Genomic DNA, 15,922 nt, shown 5'->3' on the forward strand with positions numbered 1-15,922 from the left:
GCTGTTCTTAAGGAATGGTCATTCCTTTTATTGCTTCTATTTCTGTGACTCATAGTCAAAGTCGCTGAACACCAGAGACTTTGATACTTTGATTTTGTATGCCAGTGTTTCTAATTCATTTATTTTGTAGACAAGCATAACAGCATGCATACAGAGAAATGCTGGTTTGATGTCACTTTTCAATTAGTTTTGGGGATTACTTTTCACAGTCACGCTGCCAGTTCAGTCAAAACATTTTTTTATCATTGGAAACAGAAAAGACTTTATCCTGAAAGCCGCCTTCTCCTGAGGGCATTTATAAAGTGAACTGTAAGGTTCTTATGAATGGATGATGCAACTTTACTGTTCAATTTAAGAACCTCAAGTTCACTCCGTCTTAGTGCATCAGAAATTTAAAGAGCAGCAGACAAGAGATGCTTCTTGTTCACGCAGACAAGCAGCTGCGGCGGTCAGTTTTCTCGGGTAAAAGCCTTTTTAAAAACTCTGCAGGTACACTTCTAATCCTGGGGTATTTTTGGAATTTTAGTTGGATCCTTGGGAAACTCTAGACTCACCTGGATCTTCTCTAAAACACTGTAGAAGCACATCTTGTACAAGTACAGTGTTTTCCCTGGTAGCATGCCTTCTGCAGGTTGAGCTCAGGCTGTGGCCTCAGCAGATTCATTGTTATTGCTTATTAATGAGACTATTGTTTTTACAGAACAGAACAGAAGGTCAGGTGAACTCTCCAGCACCTGTGACACAGTCTGAACTGTTGAGGTCATCAGGGCATTTATCTTTGGGAAAATAAAAACATGTTGGTGTTGATCACCAACAAAATTTAAACTCTTCCAGTGAACTCCAGTCCATTTGCATAATTCCTGGCTTTGCAGGCCTTGCAGCAGTCTTTGGAGTTAGCTGTAACTTCTCTCTAACCTGGTTCGCACCTTACTGTACTTTGCATCTCCATAATTTATGCTGTCTTTAAAACACTGTAAAACTCTCTGGCTTCCCCTGATTAGCCTCCAGGCAAATGCTTATTTCTGTAAGCTGATTAAAAACATGACCTTATATTTTATACTGTACTGTTTAACACTGATTGCACCTGAAATAATGAAGCTAAAACTTATCTGCCTCCAAAAAGACTTTTTAGTAACATATGGATTTAAAGAAATGCATAATTGTAATTATGGGATCTGCCTGTGCTTTAGCCGTGAGGTCGTACTTTTCAGATGATTATTAACCTTTGGATTTGCACACTAACTTTGGTTTCATGGGCATTTGGCTTTGGCACTGTATGTTTTCATGCCCATGGGTCCATGCAGACGTCTGCATGTCTGTATGTTTTCCCACTAAGACTTCCCATTAAAATGAACCAACTGTGACCTGAAGTGGCAGACTTGAAGTGAGTTATTACTTGCTGATGTGTTGCCAACTGTCCTTCTCTCTATACACGATTAAATATCTTCAAGTCTTTAGACGAGTTTTCTTGAAATTTCTTTAAGCAGTCTTCAGGAGTAGTTCTCCAAGCTTGTTGAAGGATAGTCTTAATGTCTTGCTTGAATGTTGGCCGGCTTTTGTTCCATTTTCTACCAATAATGTTGATTGCACTCTCTGTCAGTAATTCCATGACATGAAAGTGTTTCAAGACCACTTTAATTGTCATGCTGAAAAATGAAGCCATTGCCAATCAGCTGTTTTCCATATCTGAACATTGCGTGGTGTGTGAAAATCTGATGGTACTTTTCTTTGTTCATATCGACTTTGACAAGATCCCCAACACAACTGGCTGAAATGCAGCCAGCAGCAGCAAACATGACAGAGCCTCCACTGTGTTTTAGAGATGGCTGTTGCCCCCCCCCCCTCCTGACCTCCACAGACATACTGATGATGATTTGAACCAAAATATTAAAATCTGGATTCAATCAAACCTGTTGCCATTGATTTTTCCATACAATTATATGTGTAATTTGGCATCTCAGCCCTTTCTCCTTGTTTTTATCTCTTAAGTGTGCCATTGTCAAAACCAGCCTTCATTAATCATCTTAAAATGGTCATGAACAAAGATGGACTAAGAAAATAGTGAAAAGGCTGCCGTTGTCCAAAGAAAACCTTTGAAAGACCTTCAGAAAGCCTGCAGAGCTACTGCTCAGAATCACAAATTAGAAGAAAGTCTTCTCGTAGGCAAAGAATAAAGAAATGAGGAGTGCTTAGTACTGTTTAACCAAGGACTGAAGATGAACGTTCTCACTGCAAAATGACTCAGGACTGGTCAGTGAAGTTCTTTACTATTATTGTCTTTGTAATGCAGATGAATAAGGACATCCGGGTGTGCCCACTCACAGTGTCACAGCTGGCCAATTAGAAGTTCCTAATGAACACTCTACTTTTTGTTTTTTTACTCTAATAGTGACCATAATGTAGACAATCATCATTACGGTGGTGATGACTGAGAATATAAACTCATCAGGTTTAGTGCTTACTAAGCTCGCAAGAGGACAGTTTTCCTATAGACTTCTTTACTTCCTTTTTCTTTGCAGTCAGTTGTCCTCTGTTGTCCTTCCAGATAGACTGCAGGTTTAATGCAAGATCACACTTGCTTTTCCCTTACCTGCATCACATGTAGACTCGAAACACCCCAAAAGACACAAGTTTCACAAACGGATAAGCAGGTGATCTTGCTCATTATCACTATATTTCCTTACTTCTGTGAAAAGTTCCTATTGTCATTGTAAATATCTCGAATTTCTAAGGTCTAAAATGGCCCTAATACATACAAATGTATCTTGTAATAAAATAGATACTTCAAATAGATCTACAAATAGCATCATAAAAAAAATGTCCTCCAATTCCTTACTTGAAGGTGGCACCAGCTCTGACAATTCAAAAAGGTCATTTTCTTCTGCACTAATTAACGACGGGGCAAAGAAAAGTTCCTTCCCTAAATATCACATATCCAAACGAATGCCAAACACAGCACGGTAATGAATGCTTGGGATGTCTCTTAAGGTTAGCTTTTCCATCTTCATCTTAGCTGTTTTCAGCAGCAGGTCAAAGGTAATGCTGAATCTCTAAGACCCTGTCAGTGTGCTAATTCTTTGCTTTGTCTCTGCTCTAAATTAGTATGCAGTTTAACTTCAGACCTCTCCAGCAAAATAAGTAGACCCTTTTCTTTTTAAACAATACCACCTTATTGCATATTTTAGCAATATAACAGTTTCTGGACGAGCGTTTAAGTGATCTCTAAGATTTGCCCTTGATGCATGCAATCAGTTCATATAGGAAATCTGCAATATGAATTGCTAAAACATGGTGGAGGTTCTTTTTATATTTAGCCAAGTTATTTTTTTTAATATATTGAAATTTGTTTGTATGTGCTAAGCCAATTAAGAAAAACTTTGCAGCTCCAGCACACTCTAGGTTGAAGTAGCACTCGCTGACTCCCTACCTTAGATACCAAGACTATAAGGACTGTATTGCCTCTATAGCTTATCCATGAAGAGACTGCAGCACTATAAGTATTTTGTGTGCTTCACCACCTGCAGTCACAGATAACTGTGAGTGCCGTGGTAGGTCTCCCAACCCGATTCCTGTCATCCAAATATCTGATCCTTCAGTATGAGTGTATCCTCCTTCTACTGAGGTGGGTGATCTGATACTGTTAGAGGAAAATGTCATGTACCTCAGCCTCATCTCTTGTTTTTTATCCTTACTGTTTTACATGGAACTGAAGTGGTGCAACCAGGCTATGGGTTCACAGCAATAAATAAGAAAAAAGGCTGCTTTCATGTGGTTTAAATATGGGACACGCTGTAGCTCTGCCTTATGGGAAAGTAAGTGAAGTGCTTTAATGAACATGTCACCCTGTGTTTTCTGTGTGAGGACACAGTGCTTATAAACCAAGTGCATTATGGGGAAAGCCTCTTTCTTCTAGAAATGGAAATCATCCTTTCTCCCTGTTCACAGCCCGTGGTTGCTGCAGCCCACTGGAAACAACATGACATCCAGAATCAAGGCTGGTAGCCTTGTAGTTGGGTGCTGCTGGATTTGATAAGTTGAATCTAATCCACACATCAGTGGTAGATAAAGAACAGCAGACCAGTGACAATTTTGCTACAGCAGGGGTAGCTGTGGTTTAGTAAAGTAAAAAAATGTCATTTGCAGGTCTGTGACAGCATGTTAACTCTACTCTCTGTCATGCAGCCCCCCAGCCCCCCACACACAACTTCCTAAACATTCACACTGGACCAAATGTATATAAACAGAATTCCCACCTTACAAGGTTGATTGCCATGCAACTAGGATCTTTACATTTGAGAAGGATAGCCATCCAAATGTCAGTGAACACAAACAACTCAGAGACCGTTTGAGAAGTGACCTGCCTTGTGAGGTGCTGCTTTCAAAGCTGAGGCGTCACATCAACCTGCTTCAGCTGTCACTGGTGTCGTTGGTCCTGCAACACCTTAAGTCAGTGATAAGTAGGAAGAATGGGTTCGTGAGAATCTGCCACTGTAACACGGTGGCCTCTGTCAACAGCGTGTTGTCTGAGCAGCCTGAAATACCAGCTCGTTCTCATTCCTGGGGTGTAAAATAATGTTTAGTGCATTCACAGTGCTTCATTTGTTTATTTTTTAATACATGTTTTTCACAAAGCAGTCTTTATTTTACTCTGTCATTTTGTTTTTAGAACTTTGAGGTGAAAAATTAATTTGATCCATTGTAAAATAAGGCTGCAACAGGAAAAACGTGAAACAAGTAAAGTGCATCGAATACTTTCCGCATGCACTATTGTTTTGGCAAGCTGTTGCCAGAAAGTGTCTTTTGGTGACACCAACCAAGTAGTTTTTAGTGCCCAAACCTAATCAGTGAAAACTAAATTTTTAAAAAAAAGGGAATGAAATGAATCAGTAATTGCAAAAAAGTGAAGTGAAAAACTCAAAAATCACAACAGAACATAAACCAGGGCCTCCTGTTTAATAAAGCTCAGCCTTATAAGAGATAGGCAGCACATGACACACAGCATCATGTCAAGCCTTTGAATGAGAACATATTAGAAATATATTAGCAAAGAGTTCAAGGAGTTTAAGGGATAGTGGTACTTTCTTTTCTATCTATTGTAGGTAAAGTAGGAGAAACTAGTTTTTCTGGTTTGCTTGGTTTACTTTTTTAACAGTAACTCAGAACCCGTTTGTTAGGAGCTCACGACAGGGTGTTTAATAGTTCAATGTTTAAACGTTTATTTTCTTCTACAAAACCATGTAAAAGTAAACTGGAGGTTGTCCAGAGACACACAAGGAGGGAACTTTGAAGTCAAGAGCGTCCAAGTTTAAGTCACTTATGGCATTACGGCAATGTTCAGGTACACTGCTTAATACACTTTTTTCTCCAGGCTATGTGATATTTTTATATATCAGCATTATAACAACCAGTGTTAATCACTTGGCATGTCACAGGGGAGGAGATGCAATGTGTTTACTCATTACTGGCAGCTGCCTGAAATTTTAGTGGGCAAAGAGGCCAATAGTGACTCAGCAGGGCTTTCCACCTACTGTAAATATGTGATAATGCTTTCAATACCGTCACAAGCAAAATAAACAAAGCAAATCTGAAAAAAAAAAAGACTCCTTGCTTCTGTTATCTAAGAAACACAAGTTTGCGAAATATCTGGTAAACTTTTTCTATCAAACTAGGGAACCTGATAAAATACAGCTAAGCCAGCACTTCCTCTAAGTCTTGTTGCCTTGGAAACAAAGGGGCCCGTTGAGGAGCCAAGAGTGAATAATTCTGTGAGACTTGGGGATGTAATTGAAGAGGAGGCAACGAGTCTATGGGGGCTGAAGCATGAAGGTGTGCATATATGAGTGTGTTTGCGTTTGCGTGAGCATGCATGATGCAGGAAGCTTGCGGTGGAGAAAAGGGACTCTGCTGTTTGAAGGAGATGCACCAGGATCAACACCAGTGATTCGAGCGTGCGAGCTCTTCTCTCACCTTTTTTTCTCATTGCTGTGAGCAGTCTCTGCAGGAGCTTCAAAAATAAACATCACATCTTTCTTTGTTAACTCTGTGAGCTTTGCAGCTGCACACTGTTTCAGTGAAAAACCCTCCACCGCGCTGAAATGTGAAAGACGAGACTCGGGAGGATTCGGTGGGTGATACCACCCCCTTTTATTTACTGTCCACTTCCTGCTGAGTTATAGTCTGTCCCATCCAGTTATCCAGTGTGTCACAGCGTGGGCTAAACCTTGCATTTTTTCATTGTTTGCCCGTGATGTATGGAAGTTAACTGCATAGATGAATGTCATAAAATGTCCTCATCTGTGGCTGTTTGTTCACCATTACCACAAAATCTTAAAGTTTTTCCACGGCATCATTGAGGTTTCTTCTTTTAAGTCAGCTTAAAGTAAACAGAGCATTACATGTAAGGAGAGATGCACACAATAAATATATAGAGATATTAAAAATTCCTTCCCATCATTAAACCTGCACCAATTAATAATTTAATTAATTAATGTAAAAATAATTAATCATATGGTTCAATTCAATTTTATTTATATAGCGCCAAATCACAACAACAGTTGCCTCACTGCGATTTATATTGTAGACCCTACAATAATACATACAGAGAAAAACCCAACAATCATATGACCCCTTATGAACAGCACTTTGGTGACAGTGGGAAGGAAAAACTCCCTTTTAACAGGAAGAAACGTCCGGCAGCACCAGGCTCAGGGAGGGGCGGGGCCATCTGCTGTGATTGGTTGGGGTGAGAGAAGGAAGACAGGATAAAGACATGCTGAGGAAGAGAGACAGAGATTGGTTGAATGTCAAATTTACTCTTTGTTTTTTAAATTTCACGTCTTGTCGTTTCGTTTACACACCTCGTATGTCACATACTCACCTGATCCTCACCTGCCACAGGTTTTGCTCCAGCTATCCTTTTACATATGCATCCTTGTTTTCCTTGTTTCTATATGGGGAAATTGTCATTTCACTTTCCTGCAGTTTGCTGGGTTTGCAAACTACTCTCATTCTTTTCTTCTCTTTTTCAGTCCTTAGATTATCATGCCATATTTAATTAAACTTAAAACTAGTGATTAAACTCAGAATATAATGAGTAGGGTCTTTTTTTTCCACAGGAAAGCGTGCAGGTTTTAGGCGTTTCCACATTGGCTTCATTTTTAGATCTTGAAGTTGCATCCATCTTTTATACGTAGTCTGTGATTCCAAATAAAGATTTTCTCTGTCTCTGTTTCCATGTTCAGCCTTTACAGCCTTTACAGCCATTCTACTGCCTTGGTTATCTTTCAGTGCTTTTTTTCTATAGCAGCAAAGTAGATTTTTTAGCAGCTTAGAGGAGAGAGCTAAAAGAAAAGGACTGCTAGACAAGTAGACGCTGTCAAATGGCCAAAAACACAACCACAAATTAGTGTAAAGTGCAAGTTTACTTTACTTCATGAATCTTTGATGACAACAGCCATGTTAAAAAGACTGCTCTTTAAATTTACTTTTATAAAGAGCATTCGATTTCAAGAGTTTTGGGGCTTAAAACAGAAGGTGGCCTCACTGGTATTCGTAAGACACGCAAGAAGGAGCAGTCGACGACGTGATCTAACATCATGTTATTTCTCTACACGCTCTCCAGGTAAAAATTTGCGCACTCATTCCTGGTTCTCCAGTATAAAAAACTTTGTCATAGCTTCTTATCATGAAAGTAATACTCTGAGATTTCTGTCTCACCCAAAAACAGACTGTTCATGAGAGGATTACCCTTTATCTGCCCTTTTCTGTTTTGTCAAAGCAAAGAGGGAAAATTCAGTTTTTGTGATGTTGCAGATTAGAAAGTGTTTTGAATCGTAGCAGGCTGATTTATTCGAGCTCAAACAATGCCCAGGCGTCTGTACATGTCAGTTTTATTTTGCCTGTTTTAAGTAGTTTTATCACATTAGATGAATTCAGAACGCCCTGTTAAAATTGCCTTCTAATCTACAAAACCGACTGGAAAAGAAAAATCACAAATTCAGACAGAAAAATTCTGAGCGTAATAGCAGTCACAACCTTTAGTCTCTGTCAGACAATTAAAGAGCCGTGAACAGGCTTTGTTTTAACCTATCAATCCCTCATTAGCATTTAATATAAAAAGAACTAAGCACTGAAATTTTAGCATCTTCAAGCATACAGAAAACCATCCTAATAGGTTAAAATCTCATTTGAATCCAATTATGCCTTTGCCATTTGATTCAAGTGTTGCAAAGCTTACCAGCCAAGTGCAACAGGAGTAATGAGCTAAAACCTTCATTTTCACAGTCTGTAAACAATAGGGGGGATGAGAGGACATGGTTGTGGAATTGCAATCATGGGATCTCCTGAATGCACAGTGATGGTGAACTTGCCTTGTTACCATGGTGATCCTGTTCATAAAATTTTAATTCCTGCATCACACTGACCATGCTTTCCCTCTAAAACAAATCATAGTGGGGGCCATGTTTTCTGGCTTACTACACTATTTTAGTCCATTAAGATCACTTGTGTTGTTTTGCTGTCAGAAAACAAAGTTTCTAGTTTAACTAACAGAGAAATACGACTTTTTTGATAACCTTTTTTGTGGCTCTACCACACCGTGCATGACCAGGTGGAATAATATGACTTGATAACCTGCTTCCTTCAGGCTATTGCTTATTTCCATCACCAAATAGAGCGATATGACAATACATTTCTGTGATAACAGAGAAGCAGAATGGTGCGCGTGACATTATTTGTTTTGTTCTCCAAGCAAAGAGAATAAAAGATGTGCTCCGGGCTCCAGGCTCCAAACTCACCCAGAGAAATCAATTTTCAGGTTCATGGTTACCTGAGACATATTGAACTTCTATACAGAATAATTTCTTCAGGTAACACAAAAGCAGTGTCTCAAAGAAAACACAAGCTGAATCTTTCAGACTCAGATGAAAAATTAAACAGAAAGTGCAGGTCAAAAAGCTTGAAAGTGATTTTACACTTTTGGACTACTGTATGCCTGGAGTACATTAAAACTTTAAGGGCTTAGTCCAATATACTAGTGTAAGCTTTCAAGCTGCAAACTGCTTGGTTCATGGTTAGTCTGGCATCTGAAATCTAATGGTGCATTTATAGCATCACGGTTTATTAATATGTGAAAGGTCAAGTTTGCATCCGTCACACAGATGCTACATTTCAACAACGAAAAACGCTTTAGAAATGGTCAAAAGGTTGACTTTATTTTCACTTTAAGCATTGCATAAAGTGTCCAGAGCTGCGGTTGTACATCTACCTTGCAATCACAAATAACCTGCGGAGTTTATTGACTCTATAAGCCAGAAAACACCCAAACAAAGGTCACTCAGTCTGGAACTTACACAGCAAAATCAGTGAAGTAAAGCACAATGAGTGGCAGTGATGGAGGACTAAAAAAACTGCTTGCAGCTATTCATGCAGTGGCTGAGAAACAAAAACAGCTCACTCTGGAATAACACCTTTTGACATGACTGCTTTATAAATGTGTTTTTCTGTAAGTGCTAATGAACTCCATGTCAAACTAAAAAATGTGCTACATTTCACAATATTTTTTATAGGTCTCATTAGTCGCCAAATAACAAAAGTTTGTATTATTTTACATATCGGTCGTGCTGGATCCTTTCTGTGTGAAGCTTGCAAGTTCTCTCTGTGCCTGTGTGAGTTCTCTCTGGATACTTTATTATAAACTGCCCATGTCTGCGGATATGAGTTGTAGGTGTTAGTGTGTGGTTGTCTAGCTGTGTTAGGCTTGCAATAGACTGACGACTTGGGTGTGCTCTGCCTCTCACTCTGCGCCAGCTGGCATTCACTCTTTGCCACAACCCTGAATTGCATAAGTGATTAAGACAATGTATGAATCCATGTATGTATAGACAAACTGGCAAGATAAAGTCAAATGAAAGGATCACAAAGGTTAATACATTTCCCCTTTAAAGGACGACATGAATGTTTTTAGCCTCCCAAAATGTCACTAAAAATATAATATACTTTTTAAGACATTTCAACCAAAACTCCAGTCGTCAACATCAAGATACGATTCTGTGAAACAAAGTAAGGTTAACCACGTTTATCGGCCAGGAACCTTTCGCTTCATGTTTACATTTGGGGTACATTTTTTGAGGAGGGCTACTGCTAAAAAATTATTATTTCAAAACATCAGGAAGAAAAACAATTTGCAAGAATACACATAAGAGGGCAAATAGCACGGAGAGTGTGTGAGGAGGGTAAACAAGTTATTGCAACAAAGGTTCTTTTTGATTCAAATATCAATTTCCCTGAGCCTGGTTCTTCCTGTTAAAAGGGAGTTTTTCTTTCCTACTATCACCAAGTAAAATTCCTCCTCATGTGAGGGATTGAACTAGATCACACTGCCCAACCTCCAACATCAACAGCTTCCCATTGCAATACAATGTATACTTTAATCTGACTGGTCCTGCATACGATTTAAAATGTTCCTGTGTGGATTGCAGGGACGTCAAGTGGCAACCATAAGCAGTCAGTCCATCTAGTAAATGCTGCTGCTGCTAGATAGAAATTCAGATGATCATCAGAGTATTTAAGGTTCATTATCTGAGCACGATAACATCAGGGATAAATTTTCAAGGCCATCCTTTCAGTAGTTGTCTAGACATCTCTTTCTGGAACGGAAGGGTACATCATCCAAGTCACATTGCAAAAAATCGATCACTTCTCAGTCAATACAAAAATTAAAACAAAGGTACTCAGTATTGACTTCAATGCCCCTGCAATTATTTGGTTTGCCTCTAATTGCTAAATTAGGTGAAGGGACTTAATTCTTACCTGGAACAGTACGGTCTAACTGGAAAACCGAAAACAATATTTTCACCAGAGTTGTGGCAATACACAACTGTCCCTTTGACTTAAATAGACACAGACATGAAAAGTGCCGCAGAATAAGACTGAAACAGAGGCCAATTAGACAGCCTCAAAACTATTAGAGTTAATGTCCCAGACACTAAGCAGAGCAAATCACTGATTTCATCAGAAAATGTACTGCCTGTCTATTTCTTTTGGCTTTTGCAATACACTTTGTTTACCAGCAAGACTACACAACAGACTATTCTATCTAATTACTGTAAAAAATGTGCATCGTCGGGAATCCTAAAGGTAGGATTATCCCTGGCAGGTAATCAGTGTTTCTGTAAGAGAAACTGAAGCAAAGGGCAGCCTTTGTGTGCTCCCTGACTTTTTAAAGTCTACAACATAGGTGTCAAACTCTGGCCCGCGGGCCAAATTTGGCCCACAGCCTAATTACATTTGGCCCGCGAAGCCATACCAGATTACTATTAGAGCTGGCCTACTGGTATTATACAGCTAATATATATATTGTTTAGTATTAAGCTTTGCTTGTTCCATATAATCAGTTTTTCAGCAAAACGTGTTTTAGTCCATAAGAAAAGATTCATTCTCATATCTGGAGGAATAAATATATTTCAATAAATATTAATGTTAGCCCGCGACTTTGTTCCAGTTTTGAATTTTGGCCCACTGAATATTTGAGTTTGACACCCCTGGTCTACAAACTGAATTTTGTATTGATTCTACTATTAAAATTGATTTTCTCAATATATACTGAAGTGCCTTCCACAGAGATGTTCTAACTATCTCCATTGGAGTAGCCTCTTATTAGTAATAATATTTCAGATGTAATCATTAGGAGAGTAATACTGAACAACATCCTCGCATTGGCAAAAGAGCAGAATCATAATGTGGTACATAATACTGAGAGCTGTTGTTTATTGCAGAGTCTAGATGTGAGAAGAGAAAATATTTCAGGTTCTCTTCCCTCAAGGAAAAACATCCAATCTTGAAAAAGTAAAATATATTTGAGAGTCCCAAACTAGACAAACAAGACACTTCTTTCAGTTCCACCCTTTAGCTGTAAAGCAGTGAATAATTTATTATTGAGGTTTTTTTTAAGTACCTAAGCATCCGAAAGTGATCTGCACAAAAATAGAAAATGAAATACATGACACTTTGAAATCAAAGTCAAAATCATGCTTAATGTCAAATAATTGCTCAGAGAAAGACTGAACATTAGTAGGGAGTGAAAAACTGTGTAATGAGCTATTTAAGGAATGCATGTCATCGCTTCACATTCCTCTAGACATCTTAATCTGCTGGAATACAGAACATGCAGTTACATGGTCCCTTGCTGAGAGAGATTTAATCCGATTCCTGAAGGACCAAGAAATCCATCTTTGCTCTGAGTGCTTACATCTGTGACTTTATGGGAAAAGGAAATGAAATATTCCTGATGCCATTTCATGACTACAACATACTGAGTGAGTGGATTTAACCATACAGGAGATATATATATATATATATATATATATATATCTGCCATAATGACTTTCTAATTGCATTTTCACTTGTAATAATGGTAATAATGAAGCACTGAATTACTGAATTATATTGAGAATCTAATTAAAGATATCATCTACAATTCAGCTGGATAACCATACAACTTAGTGGATCATTCTTTCTAATCACATGGTAATTATAGATATCCTAAATTTAAAAAAATAACTAAATATTGAAGTATAGCCAACATCCCCCAATTTTCTTTAGTTAGAAATGTTTGAAATCCAGGGATTGACCCATCAAACTCCAAATAGTAGTAGCTGACCTGCTCTACCTCCTGAGCTGAAACTTAGAACACATGGTATTCCCAGGCCCATCCACGTTTTAACCAAGCCCAATCCTGCTAAGCTTCCGAAATCATGCATGCACAGGGTGGTATGGTTGTAAACTAACAAAGTATTAAAGAGTTATAGTTAGCTGAGTGTCTCCACCATCAGCCATGTGCAGTCTTAAAATGGGGGGAGAGGAGCGTTCCTTCAGTTGGATGAAGAAATAAAGGCAGGAAATACAAAAAAACCACAAAAACCAATCAAAAACAGAAGATTTCAACCAAACATATGAAGCACTCTGCTAGTGAGAGGACAACTACGTCAAAGAGTCTAGTTTGACAAACAGATGGCTTATAGGTCCTCAACTGGCAGCTTTATTCCAATAAGGAGAAATCATTTGGAAGAAAAATACAATTTATTGCGAAATTGAAACATTGGGAAGCAACATCATAGGGTAAAATCCTAGATAAAGGCAGGATAGTTACAGACCCCCTGGAGTGTAGAAACTGGTGGAACAGAGTCAGCAGATGGCTGATGGAGACTTTGAATGAGATGCCCTGGGCAACCCGGGTGAGGTGGAGATGGGGAGGAGAAGAGCTCCACAACAAAGTGCCTGAAAGGGAGAGTGACAGATCTCAATGAATTTGAAGGAAAGGGATTGGAGGCTGACTGGCTCCAAAAATGTATGACAAAGGATTGTGTGACAAGAGCAGTGACATTGAAACTACAACGGAGGTAAATTTAACAGGGAGAGAAAATCGAAGTGCCAAAGAAAACAGTGATGCAGAAATAGCAAATAACATCACAATGAACAGATACATAATGTGAGGACAGATTTTCCTAACCATCTAATTCTCAGTCATAATGAGCTGTTATGAAAACAGCTTAAACCTGTGGTAAAAACAGAAGCATCTGATCAGGATGTCTTCCCAGCACCAACTATGAGGTGGCATCTCCCACCAGAAGAAAGCCCTAGGATAGAAGCAGGACACCCCAGAGAGATTAAATCTTGCAGATGACATGGAAATACCTTGGTGTCCTCCTGGAAGAGCTGTCCCAGGAGACGGAGGTCTGGGCATCTCTGCTCTGCAAAGGTCCAAATGGAAGATCATCTGACAAAACGTTTAACTAACAACTTAATCTCTGTGGGGTATTAAATCCATTTTAAGCTATTTTTATATGTGTTTGATTAATAAAATATGGGTTTTCCATCAAGTCTAGGTAACATAGACTACTTGTCACACGCCATGAGACCTCCGAATGAGAGCAGCTCTACAAACAACAAAAAACCAAAATAAATCCTCTGATCATTAAACACGCTGGGTTTTACACTTAATATAATCTTTATTTCATTAACAAAAACGTTTGCACAAGTGATTTGAATTTAACTAACATAACCAAGCTGAAAAATGCACTCAATACATTGACTCATTTACAGGTCATGAGTTTGCCCCTAAAGGTTATTACCAGAGACCGTTTCAGACACACCCCGTCCAACGAGGACCTAATTAAAGTAGCCACATCAGCACATGTAGGCTCTTTCCCTTGTGACACTGGCATAAACAACTTAAGCACCTAATTACACAACAACAGATGATTCCCCAGTGAGGATATGTGAGCCATAGAGTGTTAGTCGTCGTATTTAAGGAAGCACAACTTTCTGATGGCATTTACTTGCACTGCTACCTGTCCCCATAGAGATCAATACAGTAATGAAGCTCAGTGATGAGGAGGCACACCGTATCACAGCTTTGCCTTTTATTTTATCACCCTACACTTCATAACAAAGTTGCCAACATAAGTCAGCCATGACAGTCATTTCAATTATATGACAGTGGGGAAGAAAGAAGCATGATGGATTGGTGTCAAAGCTCCGGGGAGCCATATATACCAGACAGCAAGCACGGGCTGCCCATATGTCAACAACCTCCATTAACCACTGTAAAGACAGAGGCATGCTCCTCTTTTATGCGCTCCTGTGAAAAAACAATGGTTTCCATCACAACCGGGGGCGACATCCCATTTTTACAAGAAGAAAACTGTGTATTCAGATGAGCTGGATTGGCCCATCCATCAGCGGGGAGGGGAGTCAAATTGAAATCTGACATTTAGAGCCCCAACGCCTTTGCTCACTGGCTCTGATATGAACTATAGCATGTGACAAATTGTTTGTATCAGGCCTGTCCCAGGGTGAAGCCTCTGATAATGTTTAGGGTTGAAATAGGCACCCTTGACATTTCGCTGAAAGGTCATGTTTTGTGTTCATTAATGCTCCCTTTTTACATGCACCCACCGGTGGAGGGGGGAGCAGGGGGGTGATATTATTGTCATAATCTGGGTGCGTGCCAACTCAGGGATGCGTCATTTGTTTTGACTCCTCTCAATATCAGAATGCAAGGAGTCATGAGCAACAAAGACGGAGTGTCAGCAGCAGGATCACAGGGGGGTTTTACACAGGCTGTCTGCTGATTCAAATTATGTCACCTCTCCTTTGCAACTACCCCAAAACAACTGATCTGACAGCCAAATAAACCAGTTGCAGCTGTCCCTTAAATTTCTCCAAAAGAGCAAAGTAGCACATTTAATGCAAGACTCATCGCTGTCTCTGCGTGTGTGAGACGATTTCACAAATAAAAACATCCAGGATTGATTAATTCTGCACCAGGGTGTCCGTTTACCTCTAAATTAAGAAAGCTATCTGTAATTCATTTTGTGTCAGCGGCAGACAAATTAGTGTCTCGCATCCATAGCTAATACACAGTTTGAAGCAACATCAATATGTACAAAGTCTGCATTATTGCTGATGCTGTGCGAGGCATTTTTGATTAGGCGGGCTCCTCAGGGAACTATGTGGTAAATTGGTCCTTTTCTTCTTTTGTTCTTAGTGTCTGATGGAAAGAAAATGCAAGTATCAGGTGAAGGGTTTTCATTTAAATTTGAGTATCTCCTATATTAAAACATGGCTTTAGTTTGGGCACAGGGTGATGGTTCCCTAGATTAATCTACTTACCCTTTACTTCCCAAATAAAAAAAATTTTAAAAAAAGAAAAGAAAAGTGTATGTATGTAGGAAGACCTGAAAGACTGAGTTACCTGAACTAGACCTCCAAGGTTTACGTAGCAACTAATTTTGATCACTATCCAGTGAAAATCTTTTATCAAATTAGATGATTAGATTGTTTTAACTGACAATTAAGTTAAGACAGCTACTTGAATCATTAAACTAAATAAGCTATTTAGGATGACACCAGAAGAAATTAA

The sequence above is a fragment of the Simochromis diagramma genome, unplaced genomic scaffold (genome assembly GCF_900408965.1).
Source record: "Simochromis diagramma unplaced genomic scaffold, fSimDia1.1 OVJJ01000685.1, whole genome shotgun sequence".
NCBI lineage: Eukaryota > Metazoa > Chordata > Actinopteri > Cichliformes > Cichlidae > Simochromis > Simochromis diagramma.